The following is a 12,515-nucleotide window of genomic DNA, read 5'->3' on the forward strand; positions in this document are numbered from 1 at the left end:
TTATTTTATTCCACGAGGTGGCGCATTGACAAATCAAATCATCTTGTTTATTGTTGCTAGGATACAGGAATTGTAAAGTTTTGACAAGATTCAACCAAAACACCCTAAACCAATATCAGCTAATCGAGATTGTGTCCAAATTCAAAGAATTTATCGGTGAGTAATTAATTTCACGTTTACATTATGATATAGATGAATACTCCCTAGTGTTGATATCAATAATACATGTCAAATGATACTATATATTCATGTTGTTTAGTGTTTGTGTTGCATCTACAACTTTATTAAAATTGCAGTTATTAATCTCACATCTATTTAGAGTAATACATTACAACACAGTAAATTATTCTAAATAGTTTATAATGCATTCTTATTCATTTATATTGTTATAAACACTGCTAATTTATTAAAACAAAATCAGTTTTAGTTTGTTATAGATTCATAAAATTATAAATTTTGTATTGTTTATAAAACCCCACTATAACCTAATACTTATCTGTTATAATTTCATTAATGTAATAATTTCTTCCTGAATATAAATGCTTATTGATTTTTCTCTAAAAATAAACAACATAATAAAAGTGATGCAGGTGCATGAGTGTTTGAAATGAATTTTTAAATGTTGATATTGTATTTTATTATATTGAGATACTAAGGATATAAAAGATCATTTAAAAGACTTTAAAGAAGTAGATATAGACAAGCAAGTTAGAACATAATTACACTTAACCGGATGAAATCAAAATAAAGCTGGAATAGATACAAATTATTAGAAATGTAGTAATAAATGTGATCATCCTTAGAACTGCAAAAACAAACCAAAATTCCAAAAGACAATATATGAATTATTTATTATGGCATAACTAAATGTAAATATAAATTCATGAACTTAAATCTGACATGTATCTGATTACTAAATATGTATATACATACCAAAAAGTAGATAAAATAAGACGTAACATTAATTTTAGACATAAACATGTATAGTATCCTGTTTTTCTTGAGGAATTGTTTGCTTTTGAATTGCATCACCTGATGTATATGGATTTTTCTTCACTTTTGATCACATGCTGCAAATTATCTCTTCTTAATTGTTTAGCGAAAGGATTCTAATAGTTTGACATATTTTACATGGGAAAAAGCTTTAAGTTCAGAAAAAACCTCCAGCCATTTATTCCAAGAACAAATATGCTTTATTATTTTAGATTTTCCTCCTAAAAGTTCATCTAGTCCAGTGATTCCAAACTTGTTCAAGCCACTGCTCCCTTGGTTCCATAAACTTATACCCAATACCCCTAACCTATTTTGTTTTATGTGAGAAAGGCTTAGAAATATTTTTAGAAAACTTTTCTACGAACCTCATACTTTGTCCTTTACCGTACATCATTCTCCATGTCTGAAAACCATTAAATGCAATGTTTCTTCTTACTTGTTTTAATGGAGGAAAGGGTAAGGTTGTCAGTGACCCCAACTCTTGTCTATGGTCATTGTTCCATTGGTAGCCTACTTTAGCACCTCCCTGCCACCCACTTGCTTCTTTTTGCCCCAAAGATTTACTCACTGCCCACAGGAGGCAGTAACTCCCACTTTGGAAACCACTGCTCTAGTCTATTGTTGTTTATAATTAATAATTGTTACAATAGAAATGCATGTAACTCAAGACACAAAATTAAGACATAAAAACAAAATATAATATCACATAAATTAATTATAATCACACCATGAATCAATTTTTAAAAATTTATGATTACAGCCAACTTTATTTAATGACATATTCAAAATTTTAATTCAGTTAAATTTTATTTATAACTTATTGGAATAATATTAAAATTAGTAAATATGAATTTTTTAATAATTTTCTATCTATATAATTATATTATGAAATAAAATAAAAAAACTCTTTACTAGAGAAACTTTCAATATTTTGAAAGATTCTTACATATTTAAGTTACATATAAAACATAATTTCTTCATTTCAACAATATACTATTAATTTCAGTAAGTAAATTTACATAATTTTCACTGATACATTTACCTATTTACTGATACGTCTCCATAAACAAAATAATTGAAAAATATTTCATACACAATTGATAAGTTGATTTTATATAACATCTAGCACTTTTTAAATCACAACTGTTTGCAATTATGTTAATTATTATAGAATATACAATTATTATAGAAGTGTTATTTGTAAACAGAAATAATGTGAATATATATTTAAATGAGCAATTATTTATTGTGTCATCATCATAGTTCGGGCTGCAATTTTTAATCATATTTTTAATTTATTTAATTTAAAATGTATTCTCTCCATCTCAGATTAGTAGTGACTTGCCCCTGTACATCATACTTTACCTTTAACAATAGAGTCATGCTGGTCATTAACACCTTTCAGGGAAAATTTTTGAATTAAAATAACATGGCTTCTGGATTGGATCAGAAGTTCATATATAGTTGATTGGGGCCTCCTGCCCCTAAGCTTTCTATATTTGGTCTTGACATTAATCTATCTAACTTTATTTTCAAGATTAAGGAAAGACAGGTGACAGTGGGAAGTTATAGATCTACAATTTTTTCAAATTGCAGCTCAATAATCAAATTGTTAAATGCCAGATTATATCAGGTTACATCTGGAAATAGTCCAGCATTTAATGATTTGCTTATGATAATGTTCACACTTGTTTGTTTATATATACCAGATGTTCAGTAAAAAAATATACCATAGGAGCATCTGATGAAGGAAGAATGCTGCACAGGAAAATTGCGTAATAAGTTTTCTGTAATTTTTTCAATATTATATGGAAAAGTTTTGTCTGTTGCACATTAATAATTTTGTGATCTATTTTATATTATGGATTATGTCTCTTGTCAGCATTATGGCAAATATATCTAAAGTATGTTTTGCTAGCTGTGAAAAAAAAGCAGGCTTATGAAAAAATTTAAATACAGTAGAGTATCGATTATCCGACTTAATTGGGGACTGGGGTTGGTCGGATAACTGAAAAGTCAGATAACCGAAAAGTATGAAAAAATACATTATTAGTATAGTGTATTAGGCGTGGTTTAAATACTAGCCTCCCTTTCATGGTCGAGCCAGTGCTGCCAGCTAAAACATGCAAAAATTTAACAAAAATAATATTAAAGTAGCCAAGACATAACCAAATACTGTAGTGCCACATCACTAGCGGACATTTGAATTTGCCGACTAGAACGCAGTCGGTTAACCGATAAGTCGGTTAATCGGGGGTCGGATAATCGATGCTCTACTGTATTTACATTATACGTTATGCTGCTTTGTTGAAATGAAGGAAAAGTTGACTTAAAATGTGGGAGTAGAACCAATCTACCAAAAAAATTAGTGATTGAGCAACACTTTCCATGTCATTTTAAAAAGAAACATTTTATTCATCCAAAACTACTTCATTGAAATGTGGTAGCTCATCCCCTTGATTACAGATAATATAATTTGACTATGTAGCATTATTTTATTATGTTTGCTTTATTAAAATGAAGAAAAAAAAGAAACTCTCTTTTAAAATCAAATGAAAATGAAGTTATTTACAAGGAAATTTTATTTTGCTAAGTGTTTGAAATAGGCACTCTGCATCACCCAATAGTATACAAAGTGAGCTATAAATTCTTCCTCAGCTCTAATAGGCTACTCTGCTGTTATCTGTACAGAAGTATCAATTATGCACTATTGTAATTCTGTGAAATAACTACTGCTCAGAAAATGCATTCTTTCATGTAGCCCCAATAAAAGAAATATAGTGATGTCAAATCAGGAGGGTGGAGAAGCCAAGGATATAGACCTTGTTGGCCAATTCACATGGGTGAAGATGTGGCATCCAACCATTCTCTAACTGGAATATGCCAATGGGTGAATGTTTTATCCAGCCTGTGTTTTTTTCTGAATAAAGCACAACATACTTATCTGCCATATTGATGATAAAAGAAACAATTTCTAATAAAAAAAAAGATCCCCAAAGCATTAATGCTCAATAGTCAAAATTTTTCCGTATAATATTTAAAAAAGACAATTCTATATTTTGTACTATGCTGGGCAGCATTCTTGTTTCACAGATGCTCTGTGGTATATTGTTTTCCTAAACACCCAGTACAAGTAAATATTTAAATGCTATAAAAATATATATATCAAAGATAAATGTACATATTTTTTACTGGTATGTTATTGGAACATTGTAACTAAATTAAAAAAAAAAAATATATATATATATATACACTTATATCAACTAATTTTTCCAGTTGAATTCATGCTTGTATTTATGAGAAGAGAGTTTATAGTGAGGAAAAAAAAACACAGATTATTCATTGTTGTTATATATTTATTTTCACTTATGCATTTTTTTTTAAATACAGAAAAAATTGACAGTTTTATTTCTGAAAATTTAATGAATGAACACAGATAAACTTGATAATAACAAAATTAATAAGAATTTAACTTAGTATTGCATATTTATTTAGAAATATATTCAGACAAAAATGTATTTATGGTCATCAAACTATAATTATATATCTGATTTTACTTTATTCATTTTTACTACAAGTGTCATTATTTTCTACTGCTCATTGAAAAATATAGTACTTTAGTTACTTTAAAGGATTAATTCTGTTTAATATTGTTGATATACTAAATGCATAAAGACATAAGCATACATTGACTACAGTTAAACAGTATAATAATAATAGGTAAATTTTGTCAAAATGTTTGAAGGTATTATTCTATTATATTAATTTAAACTGTTTTATACATTCTTAAAGTAGATATAAAAATACACTAGCTTTTCCTTTTAACAGACATAAAAGTAATGATGGATGAGCAATTGTTTATTGTGACGTCACAAGGCTGGGTTGCAATTTTTAATTATCCTTTAATTTAAAAAAAAAATCAATGATTTCTGGTCCAGGCCAGAAGTTCATATATAGTTAATCAGGTTTTCCAGCCCCCTAAGCTTTCCATATTTGGAGTCTGGAGTTTAATGGCTGGGAAGTGCCCCTGTACATCATACTTCTCCTGAAAACAATCAAGCCATGCCAGTCATCTATCTAATTCTGTTCCTAAGAAAATTTTGAATTGAAATCATGTGATATATGAACCTTTATCCTGATTAATTATATAGTTAATCAGGATAAAGTTCACTAACCTTATGTAGGCCTTGCAAGTAAGTGAGAAAACTGTAACTAACATTTTTGGTCTACACTCAAAATTGAATTTTTCTGATATTGGCATTCTAGATTGGAATGTGTAAAAGACTCTCCAAGATATTCAAATTTGAGTGTTTTGTTTTCTTTTTAAATTTTTTAAAAATATTCAACGGGGTAGTTTTATTCATAGTCTATGCATTGCTTATTACAAATGTTCAGTTGATTATGGCCTGTCATGCTGTTGAGATCTGTTTTTCATCCTTAAAATTGATGGATAGACCCTGGACATCTGCCTTAAATATTTCTAGAACCTCTAAATTTCTGAGCTGATTTAGCTGATTTATATGGTATGTTTTTAGTATTAGAGCAGCTTGTTGGAGTTCTGGTTAATCTCATTATCACTTGCATATACAGACAAAGCAGTGGTTTGTCTCTTTTATATCAGTCTTACATTAAAAAAGATACTGCTTGAGAGATCTCTTTGTAGATCTGATGTATATGAGGTCTATATTAAATCTGTTGTCTTTAAGCAGAATTTTATAAACTCCCAGTGCTCTATGTTCACTTAAGTCTTTCTCATTTCAAAGCAGTTTGAATGCATCAGGTTTATGCCTATATGCAAGTTTTTTATCACCATATGATTCGATCTCTTGATATGGTGCTATCTCTTGATAAAGAATGCATATGGCATTTGTATGTTATAGCTTTATTATATAAAGAGGCATATGGCTGGAGCGTGTCCCTCTTTGCAGTTTTATTGTGCTGGTTGATTTATTGTCCCTGAGTTGATTTCTTTGCCTAAGTGCCATTTTATACACTAAGCTTTTAGTGTAGCTATGCATCTAGGTAATTTCTGCTATTCATTTTAGCTCCATTTTTATGTCTTGTTCCCAGTTGCAGTTTATGTGAGCCCTTCTAATAAGTGCCCTAATGACCACCATCTTATATTTATATGAATCATTGGATTTGGTTGGTAACTAAGCACCTCTATAATAACTTTCTGGATCTGTAATTAGAATGAACTTTCTCCACATTAACACTGAAGAAGACAAATCTTATTACATCATGTCAAGAAGACAAAATCTGACCCTGATCAAGAATTTCAATTAATCATTATTGATTGTCCAAGCTGAAACATCTTAAACATACTACTGTGATCAAAAAGAATCAGGAATAGTTCCTTTAAACTGAGAATTTGCAAGAACATGCATTAAATTTTGTTTTTGAAATAGAATTACTACTATAAAAATATTGGAAATATTGCAAAAACCTTTAGTGATGATAATCTGTCAAAAACAAGAGTTTTTGAGTGGTACAGGGTATTTGAGGAAGACAGAGAATGCACCAAAGATGAACCATGCTCTGGTAGACCATCCACTTCAACTGATGAACATGTTACTCAAATCAGAGATTTGGGGTTCAGTGATTGTCATTAAACAATTAGAGACATTATTAAATATGTTCCAGTATCATTTGGATCTTGTCGAGCAATTTAAAAGATCATTTAGGCTTGTGGCATACCGCTTCTTGAGTCATCCTATCCTGAAAGTGTTGAATTTTTCCCAAAAACATTATGTTCAAGTGGCCAAAGAAGTGCTTTCTCAAGGCAAATTATTCCTTAAAATGCATCATTACAGGTGATGAAACATGGATCTATGCTTTTGACACCAAAACAGCTTAACAGTAAAGTGAATGACATTCGAAAGCATTTGAAGCAAGACCAAAATGACCACACAGAGTCAGTCAAAAATTAAGATCATTTTGACTGCTTCCTTTGATTGTTGTGGTGTTGTGCATCACAAATTCTTTTCAGTTAGCCAAACTGTCAACAAACAATATTATTTGAGCATTTTGTGTCATTTGTATGAAGAAATTCATAGAAAATGACCTGATTTGTGATGAGAAAACCCATGGATTTTGCACCTGCTTACAATGCTCTTTGTGAAATTTTGGCCAAAATTTCAACAGATATGGTTCCACAAGCTCCTGATATGGCACCATATGACTTTTTCCTGTTTCCTCAAATAAAATTTCCAGTTTGTGGTCCTGTTTTGAGTTAATGCCATAAAACAAAATTTGCTGCAAGTCCTCAAGTGGTTTCACGAAAATGACTTTTAAAGCATGTTTCGAGGATTAGAAAATAGGTTTGTATAAGTGCGTTACAGTGGAAAAGGATTACTTTGAAGAGTTGAAATAAATTTTGATGAATAAATTCAAATCTTGTGTTTTATTGAACCATTCTCTGATACTTTTAGATCACAACTGTAAAACATTTTTTAAATGAAGATTGGCTTGGAGATGTTTATTACAGGGGCAACATACATTTAAATATTATATTCCATTCATTTCTACTTGCCTTTTAGGCATCTTTGATAAGTAAATAACAAGACACCCTATTACATTTTATCATTTCAGGAAGACTTCTTGACAAAAAAAATAAAATAATTTTAGAATCATTTTTTGATTATGTGGAAAAATTGTTGCAGATTATATTCATTCGCTTATATCCATACCATTGGTGTTTTTAACATATAATCTGCAAAGTATCAGCAGGAAACTATGGTAATCATATTACTATTTATTTGATATTTATAGATTATAATTTTTAGCATAAATTTTATATTATTGATATTAGTACTTTGTTTAGTTTTGTCTTTTTCTTCTCACTTTTCATATAAAAGGAAAAGAAAAAGACAAGTAAACAAGGTACTAATATCAATAATGTAGTATTTATAGTAAAATTCATGAGAACATTATCAACATAATGAAGTTTAGTATGTTTTGATATTTTTGGATAATGGTTAAAATGAAGTTGAATGTTTGACAAATCAAAAATGGAATGAGACTTCACTACTATGCCATTTTCATCTCCTTAGAACAGCAGAAAAACTTAAGGTGACACACAAATAGCAGCTTAATAAGAGATAAGAGGGAACTATAATATATATGTTTTAATAATAATAATTGTTGCAGATTATATTCATTGGCTTATGTGTACTTGTTGAATGACTATGTACTCTGATCTTTGTTTTATATTTTAACATTTTCTTTTTACTCTTATTTTCATGTTCACTTTTAATGTTACTTAGGCTATACAGTTTGAAAAATTACTAAAAATCAAAGCACTGGTCAAAGAATGAGTAGAACTGATTTGAAAGATCTAATGATGAAATAATTTTAAAAAATGTTAAACAAAATGTTACAAAAGATTTCATAATGTAAGGACTTTTAATTTAGTTTGTTTAAATAAAAAAGTCAGCAAGAGATGTGTCACTTCATTTCTAGAGCAATATTTTTCTTTCAGTTTGCATTGTAAAGCTTAGCAAACTTTGCTGCTTTGTACATATGACCTGTGACTAATTCCCGATTTATCTCAAAAACAGTTTTTATTGCCATACTTCTAACAAAATGTATTTCAAACTTTTGATCACCCATTAGTTGTTGTTTTTTTTTTGACATATCTGTAATTATACAATACTTTTAATTGATATTTTACAAATTGTAAATTTTACCATCAAATTCTAAAAATGTGCTTTTATAAAACTTGTTTCCTGTATAATTTCATTAAAAACTTTCCAAAATGCAAGATTTTTATGTACTTAAAAAAATTACAACACTTAATTAAGCAATGCACCTTTACAGGGGGTGAAGTCAAAGAAAAGCTAACATTTTTGACCTGGTGAACAGGTAAACGAAGTCAGGAAAATAGCTGATAGCGATTGTATAAACTCTAGTAACTCTTCATCAGAGCCTTCCCATGCTAGTAGCATATCATCAACATATTGCAGATGTAGAAGAGGATAATGTTTGGTAAGAGAGGATCAAAAACTCCATGGTTCACAAAGATTTCTGGTGCAAATTGTCCATGCACTGCATCTCCATCTAGAGAAGACATGAGATTGATGGCACAATATTTGAATAATTTGAATCTTAGACTTTTGATCTCAGACGAAGACATGAGACTTGTGCTGTGCAGAAATGATGACTTCTTTATGTAGGGTTAATGACTTTATACTGCTGCCTTGATTGGTATTACTGGGTAACAGGTCAAAAATGAAAACGTTAATATTTCTCCAGCTTCACCCAATATTAAAGATGCATTGCATATTTCAATAAATTAACTATAGTGGCTAGTTTTCCCTTGCAAAATTACAATATTAATCTTTAACCAAAATTTCACTACTTAAATTATATACAAGAAATTTGTAAATTATTATGCAGCAAAAACATTTTTTATAATAATTTTTACAGAAGTATTTTGCCAAAATTCAAAATCAGCTCTACAACTTCCTTTAAATTAGTGATTTTAAAAGGTGCTTTTTATCTTCAAATACAAAATAGTGAGAGTATAATATTAATTAAATAGAACAGAATCATATATTATTTCCTGCATCTAGCTTATTATACATAAACCATAATGTCAATGCATGAATTAATGAATTCAAAAGTTTAAGGGGGAAAAATATATAGTCTAAAACATTTACTGAATATTCTGTTTATGTTAAGTTTTTTAATAATATCTTCCTCATGAGTTTTTATATAGTTATAGTTTAAGTTACAATTTTAGTAATATCCTGAAATTAAGTTTAAGGAAGAAATTAGCTTTAGTCTATATCTTATTATTTTATTACGTTAGAAAATTTGTTGGATCTTTACTAAGCATTGTGGAATTTGTGAATTAAAGATAATTAAGTAACTATTTTTTAAATGTTTGTCTTAATGCAGTAGCAATTCCCTTTTATCTAATGCAAAAATCATTAGATCATTGTGATCTCTCCATCTTTCACTGAATTTTTTAAAATTTTGTAAATTTTAAAAATTTATTTGTCCTGACAATTTTTATCAAATTTATCAAATCTTCTAATTGTTCAGATTTTAACAAATTGATTTGCTGTCCTCTCTTCTTGACAAATCTCTCAATTCTTTTCTATTAGGTTTTTAGTTAATGTCATAGTTAGTATATAATGCTTTTTGTAGCTTCTCCAATAGTAAATACATAAGGTAAGCCAAAAGCACCTTGGAGCTTTGTATACCTTATCTAATTTGAAACAGTCTTAATATTTTATATTTGCATCTCTATTCAAATCATTTAAGTTTTTCAACAGTTATGTATTCCTTTTTGAATTTTAAAGATTCATAAAAATAGACCAGTTAACAAAATTTTTAACAAAATAGTAAAGATATAAAATTAATCTTTGATAAAATTAAAATAAAATAAAAATCATATGAACAAATATCAACTCAGGCACAATCTGAAACTAATTTTGAAGACAAAATATGTGATTATTGGCTCAGTATAAAAATTATAAATAAATTCTACCACAATAACATAGAAAATAGTCCCAAAATAAATTTATTAACAAGATATTTTATCATTGAGTATATTAATTTCTTTATTTGGAGATAACAATGGTATATATGCTTTGAAAATGTTTAAGAGAAAATTTTAATTTCTATTTGTGAATAATTTCCAATTATTAAAAATAATATATGTCAATCTTGTTCTCATTCATTTCATTCATAAATTTCTTAGTTTTTGGTTGTTGATCCGTTGAACATTTTAGAAATACACTTGTTATGAAATGCAACCAGAATTATCTGATTGCATGCCAAGTATCATATAAAGATTTACAGAGGTTCACTGTGTCCAGAATTTTTAGTGTACTTGTTGTTTGGAGATCTTTATAAGGATCACATAACTCTATGTCACATCTATTGAAGCTTGAAGCATTGGAATTGAAATTTGAGGAAGATCTGGATGACTGGTCAGAAAGGTCACTAATGTGGGAGGTATAGTTTGTAAGGAAGGAATGACTTATTTCTGTTTTTGAATGCCATTTATTTGAGCAAGAGAGACATTGCCACAATTCATTATTCATTGCTACAATACCATATTACAGTTCATCAATGGAATTCATTACGAGTTATTTTGTAGGTATAAGGTTAGAACAAGTTCAGATCTCCAACAGATAGTCAAAAAGGTGAGGAAAGTCACAAGTGCACAGGATAAGAAACAAGTTGGTGATTAGGAGAAAGGTGACTATAGAAAATCCAAATGTGAAATGAAATGGTTTGTATCCTTCTCACAGGGGACATAGTGACTGAAAAGCTCTGTGTCCTTGGGACACAATTTTTATAAGATTTGCCCCAATCAAACATCCAATCCTCATATCCTGACTGGTTGTTCACCTGTTTCCAGGGGAAATTCAAGACTCTCTCAGGCATGGATGGTAAAGGTTAACACTACATTCCAATCCCATCTGGAGATGTTTACTGATCTTGGGAACTCGTATCATTTAAATCAAAAGGTGTGTATACCTTTTCTTGACTGTTATTCAAATTATAATTTGAAGTCACTTTTAACTTTGTCAAATGGCAGATACTGTAGTTGTACTGGTTATTTTTTTATTAATCAATTTTTTGGCATGGAGGAGTTAAGGCAAGCTTAGGAACCTTACTGGACCTCACATCTCTGAATACTAGATATGCCTGTATGACACAAAGACATTAAGTACAGCTCACAGAGTTTGAGAAAAGCCATATAATTTGGAGTGAGGGAAGCAGACTGGCCATTTCACTGAATTACCTGCTGTCTGAGCCATTCTTACCAGACTGTGAGGTGGTGTTTGGGGCAGTGAGTACATGCAGAGACACATCGTGGTTTGGCAGGCTCTGGATGCTTCAGACTAACTATTGATGATGATCATCTGATTACGAGAAAAGCATAAACAAGTCTATCATTTCCACTTGTCCCTTCTTGTACCATTGGCAAGTGACTAGCAAAAGAAAATTTGCATACACAGTAACTATTATATATGTGCCATTATCATCCCAACATCATCAGCTTTGTTTGCAGTGGTGCCAGTAAGCCATGTAATGGCAGGTATGGCAGTAGTGGTGTTTGCAATAGCTATAACAGAGAAATATGGGACTAACAGCATATTGTCTTTAGTGACAAATTCCAATTCTACAACTCGTGTTAGAGTGTAGAGGACCATTGGTGAGTGTTTTAATCCTGCCTATTGCTGGCATGCTGGTCTTGAGAGCCACTCATGAGTCAATTACCCCTGCTAGTGGTACAAGTGATATTGATGGCACAGTGATGCATTCCAGAAATACCATGCCTCCATGTGTTACCTTTCATTACAAACAGCCATCCAGAAAGATAATGCTCATCCAAACACAGCTAGGGTTTCCATGGATTATCTGACACATTGCCATACTTCCTTGACTTGTGTCATCTTCAGATTTGTTATCCATCAAGCATTTGTGGGACCAGACGAGACCAGATTTTTTGTAATTCTTTTAATAATCATTTTATGAAATTCATTACGTGATCCCAATCT

At 30.0% G+C, this 12,515-nt stretch overlaps 1 protein-coding gene across 1 annotated transcript in view; it reads left to right on the forward strand.

The window, feature by feature from the left end:
• Window positions 1–12,515, forward strand: part of LOC136981267 (CUE domain-containing protein 2) — a 14,890-nt gene continuing 2,375 nt past the window's right edge. The window contains exon 1 of the mRNA XM_067277571.1: window positions 1–156. The gene's annotated coding sequence lies outside the window, so the exon portion shown is untranslated. The remainder of the gene's footprint in view (window positions 157–12,515) is intronic.

The sequence above is a fragment of the Centruroides vittatus genome, unplaced genomic scaffold (assembly GCF_030686945.1).
Source record: "Centruroides vittatus isolate TY-2023 unplaced genomic scaffold, ASM3068694v2 contig_749, whole genome shotgun sequence".
Lineage (NCBI taxonomy): Eukaryota > Metazoa > Arthropoda > Arachnida > Scorpiones > Buthidae > Centruroides > Centruroides vittatus.